Consider the following 10,671-nt stretch of genomic DNA (forward strand, 5'->3'; position numbering starts at 1 on the left):
TCTAAAGAAATGCAAAAGTTTGGCATCAGCTCCAGCAGTGTTCTAGGCAGAGGTAGGCTAGTTGCTGCCTATTCAATGATTAAAGGAATCTCACTTATATTTTGTTAAAGTTAGCTTGCAGTTATAAAAGAGATTACATTTCAACTTGACAAATATAGGGAACACTCTCCAGCATTGCAACTGAGGCAAGATATTCCACGTCATGCACTTAGGTAGCTTTTGCAAGTTGCTCTTGAGAATTTCATACTTCCTTTGCTCTGATGAACACTCATAATATTAAGAACATTGTCTAAAAGCAAGGGCCAAAAAGTAGGCTCAGCCTCCTTCTCATCTTTCCTACTACCTGGATTAAGGAATTTCTTAATTCTTTCACTCTCATCCATATTGTTGGCATCACCTGCACTGCTAGTCCACGGGCAAAAAGATACAGACTTTCATTGTATAGCTAAGTCAAAAGGGGCTACTTTTGAAGTCAAAACGGGATGCTCATTTTGCTACTTCTATATCATTACTATAGTTTCCCACCAATTTGCTGGCTGCTGGTGATATTCCACCATTTTGTTAAATTGGAAAAATTCAACTTTCCATTGGTGAGTGGATTAGATTGGTCCAGGATTCTATGGCTACCATGCAGCAGTGGACTCACTGACCCAACTTATTCTGGGGAATTTTGGGGACTTCTCTTCCTACTGGAAAAGCACCTATTAGCAAAGTTCACCTTCATGGATCCTGAGCATTTTCAGAGCAGCAGATTTGTCTAAGAGTCTGTGGGCAGTTCATTCTGGGTGGAATGTTCTTTGAAGGACAATGTCTTGTTGAGAGTAACCGCTTGGTATTTGGGATATATGTTATGAACAAGAAGTATAGTCTCAAACTATATGTTTGTTTAAACAGAAATGCTTCTTATTTATATTTCAATAAATCATTTGGTGATCCCCATTTACATAAAATGTACAAAAATGTTCACAAAATGTACCAAAGTGTGCCAAAATGTACACAAACTTACAAAAACTGTACATAAAATTTATAAAATATGTACATCAAAATTTATTTAAAATGTACATAAAATTTACAAAAAAAATGTGTCCATGCAAAATTGGCTCATATTATTAGCAAATTAGAATAGTAAGCAAGAATAACACCACAAACAACTGATGAAAATCTAAAGCCCATATCTTAGTTTCATCAATTGCTCATTATCACCATTATCCCTCAAAATATGTATGTTGCTTTCAGTCATTCAGATATTCCCTATTCCTGATCTTGACCAATGTCCTAGTAGTCCATATAACAATAGGAAAGAAAGCAATAGTCCAATTCTGAAAAACATAATTTCTTCAGGTCTTCCCTAAGGGATTCACACTTAATAATTACCTTCATTCTACATCTAGATTATTGTTATTAATTCTGTTGTTTCCTCAAATCCTTCTGAATTTCAGTGCCCATTAGAAAGACTAAAACAGTACTGACATAGGATGTTGCTTCTCCCTCTTTCTCTTAAAATATCAGCTCCTTTTAGCATGTAAGAGAAACAGGCTTAGGGCTCGATTAGCATCCCCAAATCTATCCTAGACAGACCAAGATTCAGTTACAACAAGTCAGGAGGTGTTAACTTTGGAACAGCTAATGGCTTTATCTTAGGGATAAAGGGGTTCTTTGTGACTTACCCTTGTAATGGGGAGACCATTTTTACTAATCTTAACGCTAGTGCTGAGTCCCCATGTTGTGTGCATGACTTACAGATGCAACATCTTTCATCCATATCCTCCATATCACAAGTATCATCATCCAGGAGACCTTATGGTTGGTGGAATTTCATCTCAAGTTGGTCCAGTCTCTGAAAAACTCACCTTTCAAGTTCACCCCCCACCAGAATTGCTTGGAGAGTTTTTGTAAGTATTGTACTTACACTTGGTTATACTTTTCTGCATGTATGATTGCCAGAATAATTAATTACAGCATTTCCAGCACAAAGCAATAGTTAATTGACTGGGTTGAAATTAGATGCTAAGAACAGTGTTCTCTTCTCAGCTGAGCAAAATATAGTGTAGAATATAATGAGATGTTAAAGGCAAATTTCCAAAACTGAATTATCTCCAAATAGCCGAGCTTCCATGCTTCTAAGTCTCAGTTATTGCTAATCTGCTCGAGTACTACTGTGGGGCAGGTAGCTTGGTCTGATTTGGTGCTTTTTTCCCATTTGTCCACATAGTCCTCCTATATAAAATAAATTAACTTGCTTTGTATCTACTGTCTTACTTTCAATGAAATACAGTAGTTTGTTTGCATGTACCAGATCGGAATCAGGGGCTCTGTAACAAAGCAAGAAGAAAAATGTGGTGCTTAGGGGCAGCTTGTATAACTATGTATATATAAATAACATATGTGTATATAAATAACATATGTGTATATAAATAACATGTATATAATATATCTTGCCTATATAATATTGGTTGTTTTATGTATTTTTCATTAGACATCATGAGTCTGAATTAATTAGCAGAAATGCAAATTCACCAAGATTCAAGTTGAGATTCAGTTCAATTAAAGATTTGGTATAGACACAGCTATATTTGTTTTATTTTCCAACACAATGGGGGGAAATGACAAGGATAAATAGATCTTTTAAAAAACAATAAGATTGCAATTTTTAATCAAGTATCCTAAATGGTTACATGGCAAAATATTTTGGGAACTATTTCCCCATTTTAAGACAGAAATAGTACAGATTAGGAAAGAAAAGCACAGCAGAAAATCTTCTCAAACTGAGAACCTAGATAGAAAAAGTAAATTCTTATTAAACTTTGAACAAACTGCCATCCTCCAATCATTACCTGACATTGAATATGGAAAGGTGGTTCTGAAATAATTCTTTACCTGCTGCTTGTGAATAGATTTTAAAAACTTTTGGAAGCTGATCCCAATCACTATTGCACATAGGTATCTGTTGAAGGTATAAAGTTGACAAGTAGTGAATGTGGATCAAACATCACCACTCAAGCTCCATCCTCCGCATTCATATGTGTATGCTATATTTTGATACAATTGACAAATGGCAGGTCTTCTCTGTAATGTCCTAAAACAGTTATTTTTTATTCTAATGTTACCATATTTGGGAATTGTATGCTCCATTGTTTATATAATGTGTAAAGAAGCACCCTGTGTTATTGGCAATTATAGCAAGCTCATAAGTTCAAAGCTGGTATTTAGAGGTGGTATTTTCCCAGTTTGCATCCTTTCAGGCGAACTGGTAGGGGTGGCAGCACAAGGCTCTGCACATGCCCAGAGGTGCTCCCACTACCAAACAGGTAGTAAAGAAAAGAGGTTTTGAGCCGCACACAGAATAATGAAGGCTCACTTGGGCCATAAGAAGACAGGACAAATAACAGAAAGAACACATTTTTCTTTGAGAGGGAATCACAGAAAATGGGGAGTATTGTAACTTCACGAAGAACCAGGAGGCACACAGGTAACTCTAACCATTTAATCAACAGTAACTTTGTAACAAGTAACAGAGAGTAGAAAAATATCCTTCAGCCCACATACAAACTGTTCTGCCAGGTTTGCCTCTAAGTCGGGGAACTCGCATTGTGCCGCGGCGACTCGCAGAGCCTAAAGAAACTGGTTAACCGTCTCTGCTGGCTTCTGCACCCGCCTACGGTACGCAAAACGCCTGGCAATTTGAGAGGGCGTCGGTGCATAATATGCCTGGAGGCCATCCGTTAACTCCTGCCAAGAGAGGTCATAGACTGCTCTGGGGGCTGCAAAAGATCTTGCGGTGGTGAACATCTCCGGTCCACAAGCAGTCAAAAAAACCCCGCACTTTCTCGCTTGCGAGTATCCCTGGCGGTTGTTCGCAATCAGAAAGCACTCGAATCTCTCGAGGAATGCTTCCCAAGTCTCACCTCCAACCCCAAAGGGCAGCCATTACAGTGAGGTTAAGCTCTGAGTTTAATTTGTAGAAAGTAGAGCGTTGAGGCAGTTGTAACGTTGGTTGTCTTCTGGTTACAGGTTTTCCCCAGTCCTCGTCGCCAGTATTGTAACTTCATGAAGAAGCAGGAGGCACGCAGGTAACTGTAACCATTTAATCAACAGTAACTTTGTAACAAGTAACAGAGAGTAGACCGGGCTGGATGCACACAAGTAACAGACAGTAGACCGGGCTGGACGCGCGGTAGACAGGAATGTATTAACAGTAGACCGGGAGGTCTGAACAGTAGACCGGTATCGTCGGCGGTTACGGAGTAGATCGGGTGGCGGTTGGAAATAGCCTGCCTTTTATACTCCAGCAGACTCACACTTGACAGCTCGGCAACTGACAGGCGCGTCTGATTGGCTAAGACGTGCCTGGCTGCTACCGAGCTGTCATTCGCAAGTGCGAGGACTTGCTTATGCTATATAACAGGGAGCAATGCATCTACAGATTGGAAAGAGTCAACAGGACAAACTAAAGACCAAACAATAGACTGAGAAATAAAGATAAGAAATAAAAGGGTGTTCACTTAAAGATGTGTTGACCATCCACGCAAAAGGATCAAATTTATTTACTTATTTAGAAAGGTGCCTGCTTTAAAAGCACATGTACTATTTTTGTCTGGAAAAAATGTTACAGGATAAATCTGTATTTATTTCCCTTAAACAAATTCTATCAAACTAAGTGGCACCAAAAAGTATTTCCTGTATATTCTAAATACTGTATGGAAAGACATTGGGAATAATGCTTGAGCCATTAGGAACCTAGAAACCCCTTGAAGTTTCAGATCATATCCATGTCATGGCACTTGATTCAATGCATCATCTTGAATTACCCAAACATTCATTTAACAGAATAACAGATTTGGAATGGACCATGAAGGTCTCTAGTCCAATTCCCTGCTCAAGCAGGAGAACCTATATGATTTCTGAAAAGTTGCTGTCCAGTTTCTTCTTGAAAGCCTCCAGTGATGAAGCACCCACAACTTCTGAAGCAAGCTGTTCCATTAATTAATTGTTCTCACTGTCAGAAAATTTCTCCTTATTTCTAGGTTGAATTTCTCCTTGATCAGTTTCCTTCTGTTGTTCCTTATCTGGCCTTCAAAAAATCTCTTTCCTCTCTGTGACAGACCCTCAAATTTTGGAATACTGCTATCATGTCACCCCTGTTCCTTCTCTTCACTAGACTAGCTATGCCCAGTTTTGACTGAATGCCCAGTATTTAATTTTAAGCAATTATTAAATCTAAGGCAATCTCCTTGATTTCACATAGAAATAGTAATATGTAATGCAGAGGATCTGCAAACATTATTTGTATTAGTAGTGTGGAAGATTGCCTTATATGACTGATGTAATTGTTATTATTATCATCTACATTATGTAGCTTGTTAGGACAATCTGAAAATGCTGTACAGTTTTGACTATTATTTTCTCTTCCATGTCTCATCAGCTCATTTATGGCTCTGCTCCACTGATGAATGATAAAACTCCAGGCCTTTCTTTTTACCAGATGGTTCCACCAGAAGCCCTTCAACATGCAGGGATGGCATCACTGCTCCTGCATTTCAACTGGACCTGGATTGGTCTCCTTGAAGTGGATAGTGAGCATGCAGAAGAAATTATTCGAAATGTGGTTCCACTTTTTTTCAAAAAAGGAATATGTTGTTCTTTTATTGAAAAACTCCCAAAATATAGTGATGTAAGTGGATTGGAAGGTATGATTATTCAGGGAGCAAAAGTATATGAGCTTATGATGGACAATAAAACGAATGTGATAATTGTCTTTGGAGAATCTACCACCATGGGGACATTGAGATGGTTCACATATCTACCAAATATCACAGATGTGACAAGTAAACCTAAAGGAATTGTATGGATACTGAATGCTCAGATTGAGTTTGCTTCATCAGCATTTCAACGCGATTGGACAACAGATATAATCAATGGTGCTCTTTCTTTCACAATGCATCTGTTGATCTACCAGAGTTTAAATCATTTGTTAAGAAAAAAAAACCCTATGTCGCCAAGGAAGATGGATTTATCTATCTGTTCTGGCAAAATGTTTTTGCCTGTGATATGCCTGACGCAGTTCTGGATGATGTGCCTGAGAAAATTTGTAATGGGGAAGAGAATCTTGAGACCATTGCTGGGCCCTTTTTTTGAAATGAGAATGACTGGTCACAGCTACAGCATCTATAATGCTATTCATTCTTTAGCTCATGCTTTACATGCCATGTCCTCCTCAAAACATAAAAGAAGAGGTCTGACAGACAGGATAGGAGGGAAGATCCATAAAAAAGACTTCTGGCAGGTAATGGACCCAATGACCTTATTTGGTACAGGAGCAACAGTGTTTGCATGATGGCAAGGCTGATCTCCATTTCCTCAATTCCTGTCCCTCACAAATCTCACATGGATCTATATTTGTATGTGTAACTGTTTAACTCTGAACAGCATGCAGATTTTAATTTACTGGATCTAGTTGATTTTATATTAAGTAACATTCAAATGATAAAAGAATGGTTAGCAAAATTAAGAGATTACTGAAATCCATTATCTTCCATCTCTCCTATCATACATTTTCTAATTTTCTTCCAACAATCCTTATAAATTATACTCTTAACTCTTCTTTTAATTTTATTAAAAAGAGAAGTAATATACATAGAATGCAACTATATATCCATTTGCCTCTTCTGAAAATTACCACAATGGAGAGGAATAATTTAACCCTTCCAATACTCTTGCATTTTTCTTTTGATTTAGTTCCATAACTTTCTGAGAACTGTATCTTTTAACAACAGTGCTGGAAAACTTGTTTCATTTGATCAGAATGGGGTTGTAAGAGGTGGATTTGACGTTACGAACTGGATTGTTTTCCCAAACCAATCATTTATTCGACTGAAAATTGGAAATATAGATCACTTACATCCTCCAGATGAAATGTTAAACATCAATGATGAAAACATTTCATGGCACAAATGGTTTAATCAGGTAAATCTGAATTTTATTTATTGGTTGAATGACTTATTGATTTCATTTATGTGAAAGAAAATGTTATAAATATTATTGAATTCACAGTTTGAATTAAGTTCCTTAGCATGGGATATATGAATTAAAAGAGATAGAAATCTCTTAACCAAACTTTCCCCCCTTTTTGAGATGTCAGAGCTATGTTTTAAAACCAGCAAGATGTCTTGGAAAGATTACAATCCCTAAATATAAGAGATCACTTTCATTGGCCTACTTTGATGCATTGCATAAAAAGGACTTAAAGGAATTTTTTTAAATGTCAAATTGAGCATTATTACACACATGAAACAGGAAATACTTCAAAAAAACTCATTGAAATTTGTTGCTATTTCAATAATCTCATCCAAATCCATTATATGAAATTCAGTAATATTATCCAGGTTCTTTTAATTACTGAAAGAGGACACAATTAGTTTATGACACAACACATGTTATAATAATATGGCTGAGAGATGAACTAATTTGACTACTTGTAAGCTTTTAGCATGTCAAATAAGCTATCCTGGTCTGCCTTTACTACTTTATCATCAGATGTTTAATTGACTGCATAACTTTAAACATTCTATACTTGCTCTGAAAATACCCACAATTGGTTCTCAGAATTTCTAATGGGCCCACTGGACAAGCAGTTTCAAACTCCTATTCCAGAACATTATTTTCCCTTTTTATTATTTCTAGGTGCAATCTATTTCTGCATGCAGTCAGAGTTGTTTTCCTGGTTTTAGCAAAAAAAAGTGAAGGAAGGGAAGCCATTTTGCTGCTATGACTGCATCCCTTGTCCAGAAGGGAGAGTTTCAACTGAGATTGGTAATCTGAGTTCTTCATTTATATGAATACTGTAGGGGACCATCATTAAAAGTTAAAATGGATTTAAAGGAGGTTAAAGAGGGTTTTTTCTCTGTTGTTGTTGTTGTTGTTGTTGTTGTTGTTTCTACTTTCATCTGAGTAATGGTTCATATGAGCCATAGTGGCTCAGTGGTTAGAATGAAGTACTGTATGCTACTAACTCTGCTCTCTTTGCTTGGAATTCAATTCCTTTGATCCTGACTTGCTCAAGCTTTCCATCCTTCCAAGGTCGGTAAAATGAGGGTCCAGATTGTTGGGACTCTGTAAAATGCTAAGAGAGTGCTATAAAGCACTGTAAAGCTGTATATAAATCTAAGTTCTTTTTCTGGTGCTATCTAAATATGATATATATGCATAGATTTTACAAATTTTATGAAGTAAACTAATAGATGTAATTCACCATATACCTTAAATTGAGAGACGCAGTGCCTCAGTGGCTAAGATGCTGAGCTTGTTGATAAGAAAGGTCGGCAGTTCGAATCCCTATAAAGGAACATAATGGAGTGAGCTCCCATTACTTGTCCCAGCTTCTGCCAACCTAGCAGTTCTAAAGCATGTAAAAATGCAAGTAGAAAAATATGAACCACCTTTAGTGGGAAAGAAATAGTGTTCTGGGTGCCTTTGGCATTTACTCATACCAGCCACATGACTACAGAGATGTTTTTGGACAGCACTGGCTCTTCAGCTTTGAAACAGAGATTAGTACTGCCCCCTAGATTTGGGATTGACTAGCACATATGTGCGAGGGGAATCTTTACCTTTACCTTTATATCTTAAACGAACCCATTCCACAATTACATGCATCCAAATGAAGAGGAATAAAGAAGATTCATATTGAAACCATCAAAGAATAAGACAGCATTGTTTATTGAGGCAACTCAAAAGGAAAAATTAAAAATATTAATTTTAATGGTCATTAAATAGTCAGAATATAGAGGCTAAAATTGTTTTAAAATAAAATATTTTTACTTTTATAAAGCAAAGGGACATAATAGGAATTACAATATTATTATAAATTTAGCAAGCCTTTGGTTTCATATTTTATCTCTTATTTATTTACTTACAGAAAATCTACTATTTATTAATTCATAATAAAATCTATTTTTAAATCAGCTAAATGAAGGTGGCTCCTGTGATTTCCGAGCTTTCCATATCAAAATCTTAAAAGTTTAAGTTTCTATTAGAATTACAATAATACCATACTGATGAATTTATGATTTGCATGATAAATTAACATTCATATCTTTTTCTTTCAGACAGAAGTGAATGTTCCAAATGCAAAGAGAAAACCTATCCCAACAAGAAAAGGGACTTCTGTATACCCAAAATAATTAGTTTCTTGTCTTATGAAGAACCTTTAGGAATCAGTTTAGCCTCTTTGCACTTTCTTTTTCTTTGGCCACAGTTCTTGTGCTAAGTGTGTTTATGAGGAATCACAACACGCCCATAGTCAAAACTAACAACCGGGACTTGACCTACACTCTCCTCATCTCCCTCCTGCTCTGCTTCCTTTCAGTGCTACTATTCATTGGCCAGCCTGGAAAAGTGACCTGTCTTCTCCGACAAACAACTTTTGGAATGGTTTTCTCAGTGGCTGTTTCTTCTATTTTAGCCAAAACCATCACAGTGGTTCTTGCTTTCATGGCCACCAAGCCAGGATCTAGCATGAGAAAATGGGTGGGGAAAAGATTCCATTGTTGTTTCCTGCTCCCTCGTCCAAGCAAGCATCTGTATTTTGTGGCTGTCAATGGCACCCCCGTTCCAAGATGTTGATATGGTCTCAGTGACTGAAGAAATTGTACTGCAATGTAATGAAGGTTCTGTGACCATGTTTTATTGTGTCCTTGGCTATATGGGTTTCCTGGCTCTTATCAGCTTCACAACAACTTTTCTTGCCAGGAAATTACCTGACAGTTTCAATGAAGCCAAGTTCATCACCTTCAGCATGTTGGTCTTCTGCAGTGTTTGGTTGTCCTTTATCCTAGCATACTTGAGTTCCAAGGGAAAATACATAGTGGCTGTAGAGATTTTTTCCATTTTAGCATCTGGTGCTGGGCTTCTAGGTTGCATCTTTTCCCCAAAATGTTATATCATTGTGTTCAGGGCTGAACTGAATAATAGGGAACAGCTAATAAGAAGAAAAGACTGATAAAAATAAGTGTCTATCTCCTTTCTCAACATTTTAAATCTAGATTTCTTTGTAGACACTGTTTATTATTTACAAAAATGTCTCTTTTAGCTTCCGATTTATATAAATTTCCTCTATTCTCCAAAACCTCTCATTTGTTATTTTAAAAACGGAATCATTTTTTTAAGTAACAGATAATTATCCTGCAAACTATGCTTGTTCAATTTTGTTTTTGTCCAGTACCCTTTTCTTAAAGCATATTGTTATTTCAATTTACCATATTTCTTGGACTATCAGACGCACATTTTCCCCCACTAAAAGAAGGTGAAAATTTGGGTGTGTCTTATATACCGAATGTAGCCCCGCCCACCCACCATTCCCTACCATTTGGCCTCTGCCTCCTAGCAATTTACCACCTTGTAGCAAATGGGAAAAATGGGGCTTACAGAGATGGCAATAGGCTACAGTAATCCCTGCAGCTGGAAACAGCTGATCATTGGGAGAGCTTGCTGAAATGGAAAGTGAAACTTGCTATTTGATGCAACAAGGCAAATTGCTGGGAGGCAGAGACAGATTTATTTATTTTTCTTCTAATCAGGCTAAACTGAAACAGGCTGTTTGCTGCAAGAAGGTAAGTCAATAAGTATAAATGCCTATAGAATGTTCAAATTATTAGACTTATTTTTTAAAGACTG

At 36.9% G+C, this 10,671-nt stretch overlaps 1 pseudogene; it reads left to right on the top strand.

Moving 5' to 3' along the window:
* Nucleotides 1-1,731: 1,731 nt before the first annotated feature.
* LOC148046272 (vomeronasal type-2 receptor 26-like) lies at nt 1,732-9,997 on the top strand (annotated as a pseudogene).
* The last annotated feature ends 674 nt before the right edge of the window (nt 9,998-10,671 follow it).

The sequence above is a fragment of the Thamnophis sirtalis genome, unplaced genomic scaffold, assembly GCF_051295495.1.
Source record: "Thamnophis sirtalis isolate CommonGarterSnake01/CBP01778 unplaced genomic scaffold, rThaSir2_p1.2 scaffold_4, whole genome shotgun sequence".
NCBI classification, from domain to species: Eukaryota; Metazoa; Chordata; class Lepidosauria; order Squamata; family Natricidae; genus Thamnophis; species Thamnophis sirtalis.